The following is a 14,979-nucleotide window of genomic DNA, read 5'->3' on the forward strand; positions in this document are numbered from 1 at the left end:
AGCCATTTGACCCTGAACTTTAATTTGTTTTTTGGGCAGAAATGCCTTCTTGAACATGTGAACTTTCATGTGCCTTAGTACAAACGTGCATGCCATCTGTAAATACAAATACAATTGTTAAATTACGAGCCTAGTTGGTTTAGCCATAGAAAAAGTCAGGAACTTTTCCGCTAGCCATGATTGGCTGAGGTAATGAGTGGGCTGGACATGCCAAGAGATTCATTTGGATTGGTCTGGGCGCCTGGTCAAGAGTTTCAGTATGTCTAGGCAATCATGTCTAACGCTGCTTTTAAAAAACATTTATTTCGTAGTAAAACTGCATAAGCCCAATGTCAAGTTAAAGTGTACTGTTATCTAGCAAACGTTAGCTGGCTGGCTCGCTAGCTAATGCTAAATGTATGCTCCACACTTTTTGAAATCTGTGGAATTTGAGTATGATTGAAAAAAATACATCTTCAAACTAAGGACAACCATGGCATCCGACAGGAATCGCATCCATCCATTGTCTACACTATTCAGGTGTAGTCAACACCTATTCAGCATCGTTGAATATTCAGGTGTAGACAACACCTATTCAGCATCGTTCACACCCTCTTAAGCTTTAACCCCACCCATCTCTTTAAGGGTTGATCTGAGTGTTCTGTACTAACAACCACAGTCAAGCACCTAAGATAACTTGCTAGCTACTTCCAGACACAAATGTGAAAACAGCTAACTGAATATCACTCCCTCTAGCTGAGCTGGATAGGCTCTTCCTTTTTAAGAGCCTATCCAGCTCAAAGAAGGGCTCTCCAGTAGTAGTACCAAACCCAAAAGTGAGTTTACAAGTTGATCTACTTTCAAAGCAAAATTACTTTCTCATTGTTCCTCAACTGCAGTTTATGATGTACCATTTTGTAGCTCTGAGTCTCCACTTTAATACAATGTAAAAAATAAAAAAAACATTTGGGATCCACTGGTGTAGGGCACCATTTAGGCTACATCCACTGCGTCACAGCACAGCAGGCTACATTCTACTCTAAGGCTAAGCTTGTTTGGGCTCTACTGAGAAAATGGATTTCTCTGTTGATTTTATTGTCACCCACAAGCTAAAAGCACACCTTGAACACAACTGTGTACACCCCAAACCTAATCGGAGTTTTATATTTATTCCACCCCGCCATCGGGCAGTCACTGAAGCAAAAACATGCTATGATATAAATATGCTAAACAGCTAAGCAACTTCTTGCACACTGTCTCTTTGAGGTTTCACACAATCAATAGAAGCCTGAGTGTGTGTGTGTGTGTGTGTGTGTGTGTGTGTGTGTGTGTGTGTACACACACGGGAGGGGAAGAAGGGAGAAGTTAACTGCATGGCCTTCTGAGCAGGCAAAATAAAAGCCAGCTGAAAGGATCCTGGGCCTGGATCGTCGATCTTCCTCCACAGACATCAAACGCTGGGCGCCTGGTCAAAGAGTTTGGAGCTTAGAGCGCATCTATAAAGGCATTTACGCCGGTGTGGAGCCTTACCTCCCCTCCCCATAGGGGAAAGCACGTGATGTGGTCCACAGAGTAGGAACCTTTCTGTGCGTTGCGCATAGGATAACAACGCTGTATGAAGAACTTTCCCTCCACAAAGCCATGGCTTTGATCTTCGCTGAACGTTAAACGCTGTAATACAACATTATGACATGTCTGAACACTACTGGGTGCAGAAACAATATGAATGAGTGAAAAAGAAGTGCATTATTTTTGGAGGCAGACTATTGAATTGAAATTTATTCGACCGTTTTTTAAATACATACACAAGGGCATTCCAGCCGGTGACGCCCCCGCATACAATTAAAGAAAATCAACAAGGATTACACAATAAAGCTTAAACGATTATCTCCATTGTCGTCCTTTTGGAGGGGGAGGGAGGGGTTGCAGCAAGGTGAGGGCAGCAATTGTAGTGGCAACAAACAATGACAGACAAAATTGTTGTTTGTTTCATAACATGAGCTAATTAGTACAGACTAAGTCAATCTGCCCCGTCCGTCCCTCTGTTATTTCATCCTTTCCTAACTCACAAATTACCAGCTCATGTTGAACATTTGATATTGACCAAGTCTCAATGACTTCCTATGACTATTTTCTGATAGGGACATCGATGACAAGGAACAATTGTGCTGCACAATTTCTTAGCTTCTTTACAAACATGCCTGCCTGAACTTTACTTTATGAATCATTTATCAGCAAAATCTTTAAGCTGTTTATGTTCCAGCTAAAGTAAGATGAGGAACACATCCACGAGAGCAGGAGGAAGCGTGTGAGAGAATCCCTATTCCCTTTTTAGTGGACTACTTTTGGTCATGAGCTCTGGTCAAAAGTAGTGCACTATAAAGGGAATATGATTCCATTTGGGATGCAGACAGAGTAGATACATAGGTCAATTAGAGACTGATTGTAGTTCTTACACTTGGAGTTGAGTAGTGGCTTTAAACAAGAACTACAACACATATATCTGTCTGTGGATTTTGCTTGACTGAGCTGAGAGGTGATTGTTAGGGGCCTCCAGAGACAGGCTTTCTATTTATTGGCTGAACGCTACCGAATATTGCTGTCTCCCCCTTAAAAACATTCTTAAATGATAGATGCATGTATCTATAAAATTGTATGCATTCCAAATGGCACCTATTCCCTACAAAGTGCACTACTTTCGACCAGAGCCCTACGGGCCCTATACACTCGGAATAGGCTGGCATTTGGGACGCACCTTATCATTCCAACATTTTCACTGAGTGTGTACACTACAGTATGTGTGATCTGCTTCATAAAATATAGATCCTCCAAAGTGACATCTGGCATAAAAATTAAACATCAAAGGGGAAAATTGAACAAATCTTCCACTAGACCAACTATTTTTATAGAGGGGCTCACTCAATTTCTAGGAGATCTGCGGTTTTACAAGCGGCTCATTTCTGAATTTGAATCAGCTATATACTTTCTTCATATCAAAAAATGACAGGGTATTCCGGGGAAATGCATTATCTACAAATAGAGGTCGGGCCGATTAATTAGCGCCGATTTCAAGTTTTCATAACAATCGGTAATCGGCCTTTTTGGACACCGATTATGGACGATTACATTGCAATCCCCGAGGAGACTGCGTGGCAGGCTGACCACCTGTTACGGCAGGCTGACCACCTGTTAAGTGAGTGCAGCTCCAAAAGGATCTTGTGGCTGCAAGGAGCCAAGGTAAGTTGCTAGCTAGCATTAAACTTATTTCATAAAAAACTATCAATTTTCACATAATCACTAGTTAACTACACATGGTTGATGATATTATTAGGTTAACTAGCTTGTCCTGCGTTGCATATAATCAATGCAGTGCCTGTTAATTTATCATTGAATCACAGCCTACTTGAACTTCGCCAAACGGGTGATGATTTAACAAAAGTGCATTTGCAAGAAAGGCACAATCGTTTCACAAATGTACCTAACCACAAACATCAATGCCTTTCTTAAAATCAATACACATAAGTATATTTTTTTAAACCTATATATTTACTTAAAATAAATTAATGTTAGTAGGCAATATTAACTAGAGAAATTGTGCCACTTCTCTTGCGTTCAGTGCAAGCAGAGTCAGGGTATATGCAACAGTTTGGGCCGCCTAGCTCATTGCGAACTGTGTGAAGACCGTAATTAATTTGCCATAATTTTACATAATTATGACATAACATTGAAGGTTGTGCAATATAAAAACAATATTTAGACTTAGGTTTGCCACCCGTTCGATAAAATACGGAACGGTTCTGTATTTACCTGAAAGAATAAACATTTTGTTTTCGAAATGATAGTTTCCGGATTTGACCATATTAATGACCAAAGGCTTGTATTTCTGTGTTTATTATATTATAATTAAGTCTATGATTTGATATTTGATAGAGCAGTCTGACTGAGCGGTGGTAGGCAGCAGCAGGCTCGTAAGTATTGATTCAAACAGCACTTTACTGTGTTTTGCCAGCAGCTCTTAGCAATGCTTGAAGCACAGCACTGTTTATGACTTCAAGCCTATTGTCACGACTTCTACCGAAGTCGAAGCCTCTCCCTGTTCCGGCGGTGCTCGACGTCACCGGTCTTCTAGCCATCATTGATCCATTTTTCATTTTCCATTGGTTTTGTCTTGTCTTCCTACACACCTGGTTTCAATCCCATTCATTACCTGTTGTGTATTTAACCCTCTGTTTCCCCTCATGTCTTTGTCAGAGATGGTTTGTTATTCAGTGTTGTTTTTGTATTGGTGCGCGACGGGTCCTCGTACCCACTTTGTTTATTGTTACATTTAGTGTTTGGAGTATGTTTAGTTTATTTGTTATTAAATACTCCATTACATTCAGTTTGATTCTCCTGCGCCTGACTTCCCTGCCACCTATACACACACGACTCTGACACCTATCAACTCCCGAGATTAGGCTGGCAATACTAACGTGCCTTTAAGAATATCCAATAGTCAAAGGTATATGAAATACAAATGGTATAGAGAGAAATAGTCGACGCGTCATAATTCCTATATTAACTACAACCTAAAACTTCTTAATTGGGAATATTGAAGAACTGGGAATATTGAACCACCTGCTTTCATATGTTCTCATGTTCTGAGCAAGGAACTTAAACGTTAGGCTTTTTTACATGGCACATATTGGACTTTTCTCCAACACTGTGTTTTTGCATTATTTAAACCAAATTGAACATGTTTCATTATTTATTTGAGACTAGATAGATTTTATTTATGTATTATATTTATTTAAAATAAAAGTTTTCATTCAGTATTGTTGTAATTGTCATTATTACAAATATATATATATATATAAAACAATTGGCCGATTAATCGGTATTGGCTTTTTTTTTAGTACTCCAATAATCGGTATCGGCATTGAAAAATCATAATTGGTCGACCTCCATCTACAATTGTACGCAGGTATTCCTGATAAAGCTGATGTATGTCATGCAAAATTGATTATATTAACTCAAAACCAAGTCAAAATACTCCACGAACAGATACACATTTCCAACAAATCTTAAAGTGGCAATCTGGGATTTCTACATCAATTGGTAGATCCATGGTTCTCCAGCCCCTTTTTTCAGTTATTTCCCACAAAAAGTGCCGAGGTGCCGACTTTGTTGTTGCTAGAATCCCAGATTGCCCCTTTAATGCATTCATCCTCCCTGTTAAAAATACCCAACACAGTCATTTCGTACCTGTCCTTATTAACACAATTCCTCACAATGCCTAGTTGCCCTTAATAGGCATGTTTCCACTCTGTGTCTAGTCCATTATGTTATATGAAAACACATCACCACATAGATGGATTGATCTCCCCACCTTCCAGGTGACAGCTCCTTGGTCACCTACCAACCTAATCATGGTGACTGTCATCGCTCCCCCAGACAAATGGAGTGACTGGAAGTGAGTTGTAGTGGGTTTGACCACCACCAACCAAACACATCCCAGAGACAAATGTATTCTGGGGCGGAACTGTTTGATCAATGTAAACAAGGTAGTGAGCGCATTCTATTATGTAAAAGCAAAATTATTTCAGATGTGGAAAATCAAATGATTTCACATGAAAATTCCACATTATTTGCACATGTGGATTTTCACTTGATCACTTAACTTACTTACTGACTTTTTGTCCCCATGGGGAAATTTTGTTGTGTTCATGTGAAATAATTTGATTTAACCTTTCACATGTGAAACCATGTGGTCTTGAAACACTTCACGTGATGATATTTCACATGTGGATTTGCACATGATCACATAACCTTTCACATGTGGATTCAAATTTTCACATTATGCCCATGCAAACAAAAGAATGTCATGAGGAGGTTCCAGAAATATCAACTTACATTTATGGGGTGGCAGGTAGCCTAGTGGTTAGAGAGTTGGGCCAGTAACCTGAGCTGACGAGCTAAAAACCTGTCGTTCTGCCCCTGGGCAAAGCACTGTTCCCCGGGCGCTGAAGACATGGATGTTGATTACGGCAGCCCCCCCCACATCTCTTTGATTCAAAGGGGTTGGGTTAAATGTGGAAGACACATTTCAGTTGGGATTTGAACTCTCAACCTCTTGGTTCGCAGCATTTCCAATAGTATTGCTATACAACCTGTACTCATACACTTTAAACTCGAAAGTGAATCTCAGCTTTGTTGAAGATACACTTTTTATTTTTCATAGTGATTCAGGAGTAACATTAAAAACGGAATAATATGCCCCACCAACATAAGACAACGCTACAGAAAACCCTCAGATTGCTGAAATAAGTCAATTAAACAAATGATGAGAGAATAGTCATTTAGGCTCCTGAGGCTCCTGAGTGGTGCAGTGGTCTAAGGCACTGCATCTCTAGTGCTACAGGTATCACTACAGATCCTGGTTCAATCCCAGGTTGTATTATGATAGGGAGTCCCATAGGGAGGTGCACAATTGGCCCAGTGTTTGCCTGGATTAAGGGATGGTTTGGCTGTCATTGTAAAATAAGAAACTGTTCTTAACTGACTTGCCTAGTTAAATAATGGTTCAATAAAATAATTGATAACTAAAATGGCAGTGCAGAGATGTGTTTGGGACTTCTGAGAATGCTACAAAAGGGTTATTTGCAGAGGCATACGGTTCTACCAAGAACTGTTTTGATTAGAAGAACACTTTTTGGAAGACAATAATTATTTGTAAGGAAAAGGGTTCTACCTAGAACCTTTAACATTCTAACAACCGTTTTTTTTGGAAGAAAGGGTTCTTTGATGATTCTTTGGAAGGCAAAAAAACATTATTTGGAAGGCAAGAAGGGTTCTACATAGAACCATATATAATATTTCCCAGCATGCTTTATTGCAGGGAGAATTGTGTGAATTGTGTTTGTTTTACTGTAATATGTGTTTTTGCATGTACATTGATTGGTTGATACATTTTATGCTACACAGAGATACATAACATACAGTTTTCTAAACTAATCCAATCCGTTAGTAATTTGATTTATTGCACCCATTACTGACATGGTTGTTCCAGTTTAGATGATTGAGGTAGTCTCAGTGTTCAATCTTCCCTACCCTGACAGTTATTCTGAAAGCTGGTTGCAGGTGATTAACAATTCTACTTGTTGGATATCCTAACTCTGGCTGGATTCCAAAAGGAATTACACATCACTTTGCAAGCCAGCATTATGTGACTTGCAGGCCTGCTGTGGCCTGTAAACCAGGATGTTCCTAACACCACTGTGTTAGGGTATAACTAGGCCTCCAGAGAAAGGCCTTATGATACATGTAATGTCTGCATTCAACGGCTCAGACACAAGTTACTTACCCTACATTATTCATCTCATATGCATACGTATATACTGTACTCTACATCATCGACTGCATCCTTATGTAATACATGTATCACTAGCCACTTTAACTATGCCACTTTGTTTACTTTGTCTACATACTCATCTCATATGTATATACTGTACTCGATACCATCTACTGTATGCTGCTCTGTACCATCACTCATTCATATATCCTTATGTACATATTCTTTATCCCCTTACACTGTGTATAAGACAGTAGTTTTGGAATTGTTAGTTAGATTACTTGTTGGTTATCACTGCATTGTCGGAACTAGAAGCACAAGCATTTCGCTACACTCGCATTAACATCTGCTAACCATGTGTATGTGACAAATAAAATTTGATTTGATTTGAATGTCTTGTCATAAAGAATACCATTTTAAAGGCTAAAAAGGCTGGGAACCCTTTTTGGTGCTGGGCATAACCCTTCATAGAGTGCTGTAGGTAGAACCATATACAGGAGGTTCTTTGAAGAACCCTACATAGAGGGTTCTAGACAGAACCCATTGCAAAAGGTTCTACCTAGCACCAAAAAGGGTTCTACTATTTTGGACAAACCGAAGAACCCTGTATGGTTCTACTTAGCACCTTTTATTCTAAGAGTGTAGAGACTTTGTGGCGCAGCAGATAAGACCAGCGTACCCCAAATCAGGTGGGGTCATATTGAAAGTCAGTGCTAAGTGATCATGTCAAATTTAATCATATTGATTAAAGATTTGTACACAATTTCAGCTGAACAGCGTACCACTTACCTTAAAACCCCCATACCATTTCATTACTTCCCTTTAAAAAAACATGAGATCACACTAGATCACAAAGGTATCCTTTGATTTGGAAATAAACTGACTGTGACTGACATTTTCCTTTCAAGTTGAAAGTCCCATTAATGTGGAAAGGTGTGACGTCATGGCGGGAGAGAGTGAGAGAGAGAGAGAGAGAGAGAGAGAGCGAGAGAGAGCGAGAGAGAGATAGAACATCACAGTTTTTCCATTCCCGTTTTTCCACATTCAGACTCCCTCAGCCATAAGGTCGATCTGTTCAGTTGAGACATAGCTCAGGTGGATCTTTGAAAATCAAGTGGACATCCGTAAAATGACGTAAGCCATCAAAAAGCCATACGTAGCCTAATTCCATAATTCCATGGAAACAAATGGATTTTCTGAACAGAAACGATGCTTTTTCAAACCTACTGATGTGCAGCTGTGAAACGTTTGCACCACCGCCAACAGGATAATACGTGTGGTTTAACATTCAAGTTACCACTCCTGACATTCACTTCAAGTGGGCGCACACGAGAACCATGCAAAATCCCAGGCTCTTCCCCTAGCATTTAAATGTCTATTTTTTTTCCATTCCTGCTCAGGAATGGAAAGGCATCTCAGTCAGTATTGCATACCAAATGGAAACCTATTCCCTATATAGTGCACTACTTTTGAAAACAGCCCATTGACACCCTACTCCATACATAGGGCACTCCTTTTGACCAGGGCCCCAAAAGTAGTGCACAATATAGGGACTATGTGCCATTTGGGATGCATACAATTTTGTGCCTGGTCAGTAAATGCCAGAGATCAGGAAATAATGTATTATATTTACAGCCATCCAAGTTACTACTATTATATCACAACGTGTTGTTGTGTAACACCACAACAAAATCAAATCAACAAACTCAGAATATTAACCCAAATGGTTTGAGATTAAAAACTGTGTGTGTGTGTGTGTGAGAGAGTCCAGTCATTTCGTTCACTAAATTTGTATTGTAAGAATTCTTCGAAAAGTGAGACACACTGAAATTCCCCAAATCCATTTTAGCCTTTCAAGTTTAGGATGATGACCTACTACTGCTGAATCCCATCATCACTATCGCTATAGTACAATAGTGGTATTGGAATAGGCAGTACTAGCTGATATTACTGATAATTCATTAATGATCATTCAAATGTGGCTTAGTCTCTTTATGTTTATCAACTTATAAAATATCAATTCATTAATGATCATTCAAATGTGGATTAGTCTCTTCATGTTTATTAACATTATAAAATATTGTGGATGAATACATGAAACGTCTTGTAGAACCACAAGAGGAACTTTTGGGAATATGTTTAATATATTCACACACAAAAAAAATAATCACAAAATCCAGTAAGCAGGTTTGTTTTTATATACCCCCGAAGACTATTGTTACTCAGAAGTGCAGTTAAACTACACATATATACACAGTAGAGTAACCTGCACCTGTCTGCCGGTGTTAGCGTCAAAGTGGGGCAAATGTAGACCCTGAAGTTAGCCACGAGTTCCTGATCCCTCCATGTGCTCTACTGTGTGTGGTGCTAATGTGTTGACACGGCCTCAACATAATATCTACGTCCCCAAATGGCACCCTATTCCCTGTGTAGTGCACTACTTTTGACCAGGGCCTGTAGGACTCTGGTCAAAAGTAGTGCACTATACCGTATAGGGAATAGGGTGCCATTTGAGACACAGGCAATGTGCAGCAGCTAAAAGTGTCCTCCTGAAATATGGTACTAAAGCCCCCCTTAAACCCCCCTACAAACTGCTCTATACAGAACACTTATTTAGGAAATTAAGCTTTAACCTATATGTTGTCACCATGGCCTTATGGTGGATTTCTGGTTGGGTCAATCTCTTATGTGACCTACTTAGATTTATATTACATAAAGCAATACACTGTGGTTTAGTCACGCTAATGCTGGGAAACAATCATAAAGGACAGGAAATAGAATAAAAGACACAACAAACAAAGCAAAAACAATCCACATTGCATGAAAAAGGCCTATGTGACTCTTCTGGGAATCAGCACTCACCCTAATGGTCCACATCCACCAGGCCACCAACTGGCTGAGGCCCTTTGATGGGATTGCCTCTATACTCCATGGCTAAGACTAATGCTGGGCTATCTGCATAACCTCTGACGCTCTTAGGGCAGGGTGGGATCACACCAGTGATCAGTGTGTGTGTGTGTGTGTGTGTGTGTGCAGAACCAGAGGATGAATCAGACGGACTATGGCTAAGTACCAAATGGCACCCTATTCCCTATTCGCCTTATTCTGTAACGTCACAGTGGTCACAGTGACTTTGTTGCAATTGTGTTTCTATTTCCGGCAGCATTCGCGTGACGCTAGCCCATGTAGAAGTGGCACTTTCCGTTGAGAGCTTGATCGTTTTACACTGACAGAAGCGCACAAAATCTTAAAATCGATCACCACGACAAGCGTTATATGTTCAGTACGAGGCTGTCACAATAATTGGATGAAGAGGAGGCCGTTTTTACAACAGCAATGTTTTGAACACCAACCTCTAGGTCCATCTGAATGTACCTGTGGAGCCCCATACCGACCTGCATCCACCTCCTGAAGACGCAGAGTCTTTGCGGCTCTGGCTCAAAGCGTTGAATCTAAAGAAACCACCGAAACATCCCTTTGTGTGCTCCTACCCCTTCTTTGACAAGAAGCCTACAGTGGAACATCCTTACTCAGAAAAATGGCTTGGCTACGATGCTCGACTCGTGAAGAAGCGTCGGGTGTTGGCCAGGCAGTCATCAGTGACAGGATTAAGCCGCACGCTTGAGCAGTTCGCCTGCTCCCTCTTGCTCTTGTAGCTAAGCAGTCACATAATAGCACAATTTGATTCCTCTACAACGCAATAAAAAAAGTCCCATTTTATATTTTCTTCATTATTATGATTATTACATCTTATTAGGCGCATCCATGCAGTATGGCGTTTTAATGTACGATTTTGTTATTAATTGTCCATTGACTTGTTCAACAAGCCATACTGTTTTCTTAACAGATGACACAACAGGCTCAAGTGTTGGAGATTGGCCGACACAGATACTGTAGTAGGAATGGATATACGTTCAGAGAAGGACGCACAAACCCAAATGGGAAGAGCCATCTCTAAGTGATCACAACTAGAGCTCAGGTGATCATGTAAAGCCAACTACCTGTGAGGCAGGGACACAGTGCCCAGCAGCACCGCCCTACAAAAACCTGCTGAGGACCGAAGGACTCTGTCGACTGCATACAGGCTTGTCTCTTGCTGCCTTTTCTACCCTGGCAGAACATCTCCCCTCAACAAAGGCAGCTTTCAGTTAGACCTGACAGACCAACTTCTGATGACACTGATGAAGCTGAAGCTCAACTTGCTGCAGAAAGGTTCGGGGTTTCCCAGTATATTGTCAGTCAAGTGATTAGTTATAGGATTGACATGATGGAAGAGAATCTGAGGGACTACATTCCATGGCTGCCAAGGGAGAACATCCATGCTACAATGCCACAATGATTTAAGGACCACTACCCAGGAACAACCTGCATTATCGACTGCTCAGAAACGGCTTTACCTTGTGGTCTAGTGATGTTCATCTCCTCAGCATAGGGAGGTAGATGTAGCGACAAATTCAGTTGAAGTGGGAAGTTTACATACACCTTAGCCAAATACATTGAAACTCAGCTTTTCACAATTTCTGACATTTAATCCTAGTTAAAATTCCCTGTCTTAGGTCAGCTAGGATCACCACTTTATTTTAAGAATGTGAAATGTCAGAATAATAGAAGAGAGAATTATTTCTTTCAGCTTTTATTTCTTTCATCGCATTCACAGTGGGTCAGAAGTTTACATACACTCAGTTAGTATTTGGTAGCATTGCCTTTAAATTGTTTAACTTGGGTCAAACGTTTTGGGTAGCCTTCCGCAAACTTCCCACAATAAATTGGGTGAATTTTGGCCCATTCCTCCTGACAGAGCTGGTTTGTAGGCCTCCTTGCTCGAACACGCTTTTTCAGTTCTTCCCACAAATTGTCTATAGGATTGAGGTCAGGGAATTCCAATAGCTTGACTTTGTTGTCCTTAAGCCATTTTGCCATAACTTTGGAAGTATGCTTAGGGTCATTGGGAAGTGGGAAGACCCATTTGCGACCAAGCTTTAACTTCCTGACCGATATCTTGAGATGTTGCTTCAATATATATCTACATATATTTGTCCTCTTCTCTGTCTAGTCCATTCTCTGCTATGGGAGGTCCTGTCGTATTAGAGACAGACGTTTGATGGCTGTGGGAGTATTGAATGAGCAAGAGGATAGAAGAGTCTCGCTCAACCAGCTGTCAGCTCACATGAGTCTGGCGGACGCAGATTGGACATGGCACACACACATGCACACACACACACACACACACACACACACACACACACACACACACACAGCGAAGCATTACTACGACTCTCCACCACACACTGTTGAGATTTGGATATCAACCCAACATGCTGCTAGTGAGCAGGTGTCAGGTCTGACCAGATCAGGTGAGCACTGAGTACTGACGGTTAGCAGCTCACTCCCAGCTGACCTCAGATCAGAACAGTGCCCGGTCAAAAGTAGTGCACTATATAGGGAATAGGGTGCAATTTGGGACACAGACAAAAGTGCCACAGAGGACCAGGAAGTCACTCAGAGTCCAAAAGTCCCAACACACTGGCATCAGCAGGGCTTACGTTATGTCATCAAAAATGGACTCAATTATGTATCATGTCAATTCAGGCTTCCTCTTCTGTCTGTCACGTCTACATCTGGGGCATGAAGCTGTGCTAAACTGACAGAAATTCCAAGCGGCTTTTCATGAGCGAAACTTGAGCAGCATCATTCTGTCAGCTCAACTGTGAGCCGTGGTCAACATGTTATGTCACGACGGCAGGTAGACAGGAGGCTGCATCCATAATGTAGAACACCACATTGAAAATAGAGCTGGAGGAAGAGGAAGTGGGAAAGGCGGAAGTGCTGACAGCTTGGGCTGAAGGGTTTGATCAGACCACGGGGTAAGGCTCAGAAGATCTGAATGTATGTCTGTGTGTATGTACAGTATGTACATAATGTATAACACATTCTGAAAGTATTCAGACCCTTTGAATTTTTCTAAATTGTGTTACCTTTCAGCCTTATTCTAAAATGGATTCAATCGTCCCCCCCCCCCCACATCAATCTCAACACAATACCACATAAGGACAAAGTTAAAACAGGTTTTTAGAAATGTATTAAAAATAAAAAACTGAAATATGAGATTGACATATGTATGTGTTCGTGTTCCCTAACAATTAAAGTGGAAATTACAGGATTTTAGCAACATCAAATCTTATTCAAATCTGTTAATATATTGACACTTTCTATTTTTGATACTGCTACTGTGCAAATATACATAAGGTACCACGTTCATCTGTAAACCTCCACAAGTCTGGTTCATCCTTGGGAGCAATTTACAAACGCCTGAAGGTACCACGTTCATCTGTACAAACAATAGTACGCAAGTATAAACACCATGGGACCACGCAGCCGTCATACCGCTTCTGTCTCCTAGAGATGAACGTACTTTGGCGCGAAAAGTGCAAATCAAACCCAGAACAACAGCAAATGACCTTGTGAAGATGCTGGAGGAAACAGGTACAAAAGTATCTACATCCAGAGTAAAACGAGTCCTATATCAACATAACCTGAAAGGCCGCTCATTCACATTGTTATCTTTTCCCAAATAGTTTCCCATTTATCCATGTAATGTTTACAAAATGTAGATGTAAATCTGATATCTATATTGTGAAAGCTCTTAAAGATACAGTTATGTTGTTATACCATCCGTAATGACATCACAACATGCTAAATGATATGACGTGATTATTGTTTCGATCCCCACATTGTTTATGTTAGGAATATTGTTTCATTATCCACTTTCGGATGTTGGAGTTTTGGCAGCAGATTCTCTCTCTACACACATCAGATTCCTTTGTTCACTCGACCTGCAGTGAGAGAATTTACAACCGGTCGTTAAAGTCACCCAGGAGGGAAAGTCATGACAACCCTTTAAGGGTCTAGATAGCAGCAGCACCCCCCCCTAAGAGTGGATATAGGGAATAGGGTGCCATTTGGAAAGCAAACCATATGTAGTTCTCCCCCTCTTAGGTCCATGGTTCAGCCAGGCCTGTTCTTAAAGATGCTCTGATGTGACATCAGCCCCACTGTACTCTCCCATGCATACTGACCCCCCAGGGCATAGCGCTCACTCATTACTATGCTGCAGTACAGAGGGAGAAAGAGAGAGGGGGGGGGAGATATACAGGATGGGAGGGAGGAGCGAGGGAGAGAGGGGGGGAGAGAGAATGTGAAATTGTGCTGCTACTGTGACCGAGGGAGAAAGAGATTGAGTTAGGGGAAGCAAGAGAGGCGACAATTTCAAAGGGCTGCAGAGTTGACGTATTTTCATGCAAATACTCCTGCAATGGGTGAGATAACCAGAGGCAGGAAGGGGAAATATGCCCTATTTGTATAAAACCACGACAAAACTAGCCCGAGATAAGCTTTGCTCCTGCAGTATACCTGAAGCTCTTGCTGTGTGTCATTGAACAGAGCATTATAAGATATTCACACACTGAAAACTGCTACTGGCAAAGTTTTGTGGGCGCAACACACAATGCATTTCAGTGAGATTACATTCCGAGCCCCACTCTGAATTACAATGAATCATTCAGAACGTCCAGTCCCCTACTCTCAGAGCTGAAGAGGGCTCCGATGTTCATCTCCGGTCCAACTGGAGGATTGTTTCTCATCCAAGCCCGCCGAACCTCTTACGTGTGAAC

General features: G+C 41.1%; 1 protein-coding gene and 1 pseudogene across 5 annotated transcripts in view; one reads left to right on the forward strand and one right to left on the reverse strand.

The window, feature by feature from the left end:
* Positions 1-14,979, reverse strand: part of dlgap1b (discs, large (Drosophila) homolog-associated protein 1b) — a 231,801-nt gene that overhangs the window by 144,363 nt on the left and 72,459 nt on the right. The gene's annotated exons all lie outside the window — the stretch shown is intronic.
* LOC135572059 (uncharacterized) lies at positions 3,094-11,771 on the forward strand (annotated as a pseudogene).

This window comes from Oncorhynchus nerka, linkage group LG6 (assembly GCF_034236695.1).
Source record: "Oncorhynchus nerka isolate Pitt River linkage group LG6, Oner_Uvic_2.0, whole genome shotgun sequence".
Lineage (NCBI taxonomy): Eukaryota > Metazoa > Chordata > Actinopteri > Salmoniformes > Salmonidae > Oncorhynchus > Oncorhynchus nerka.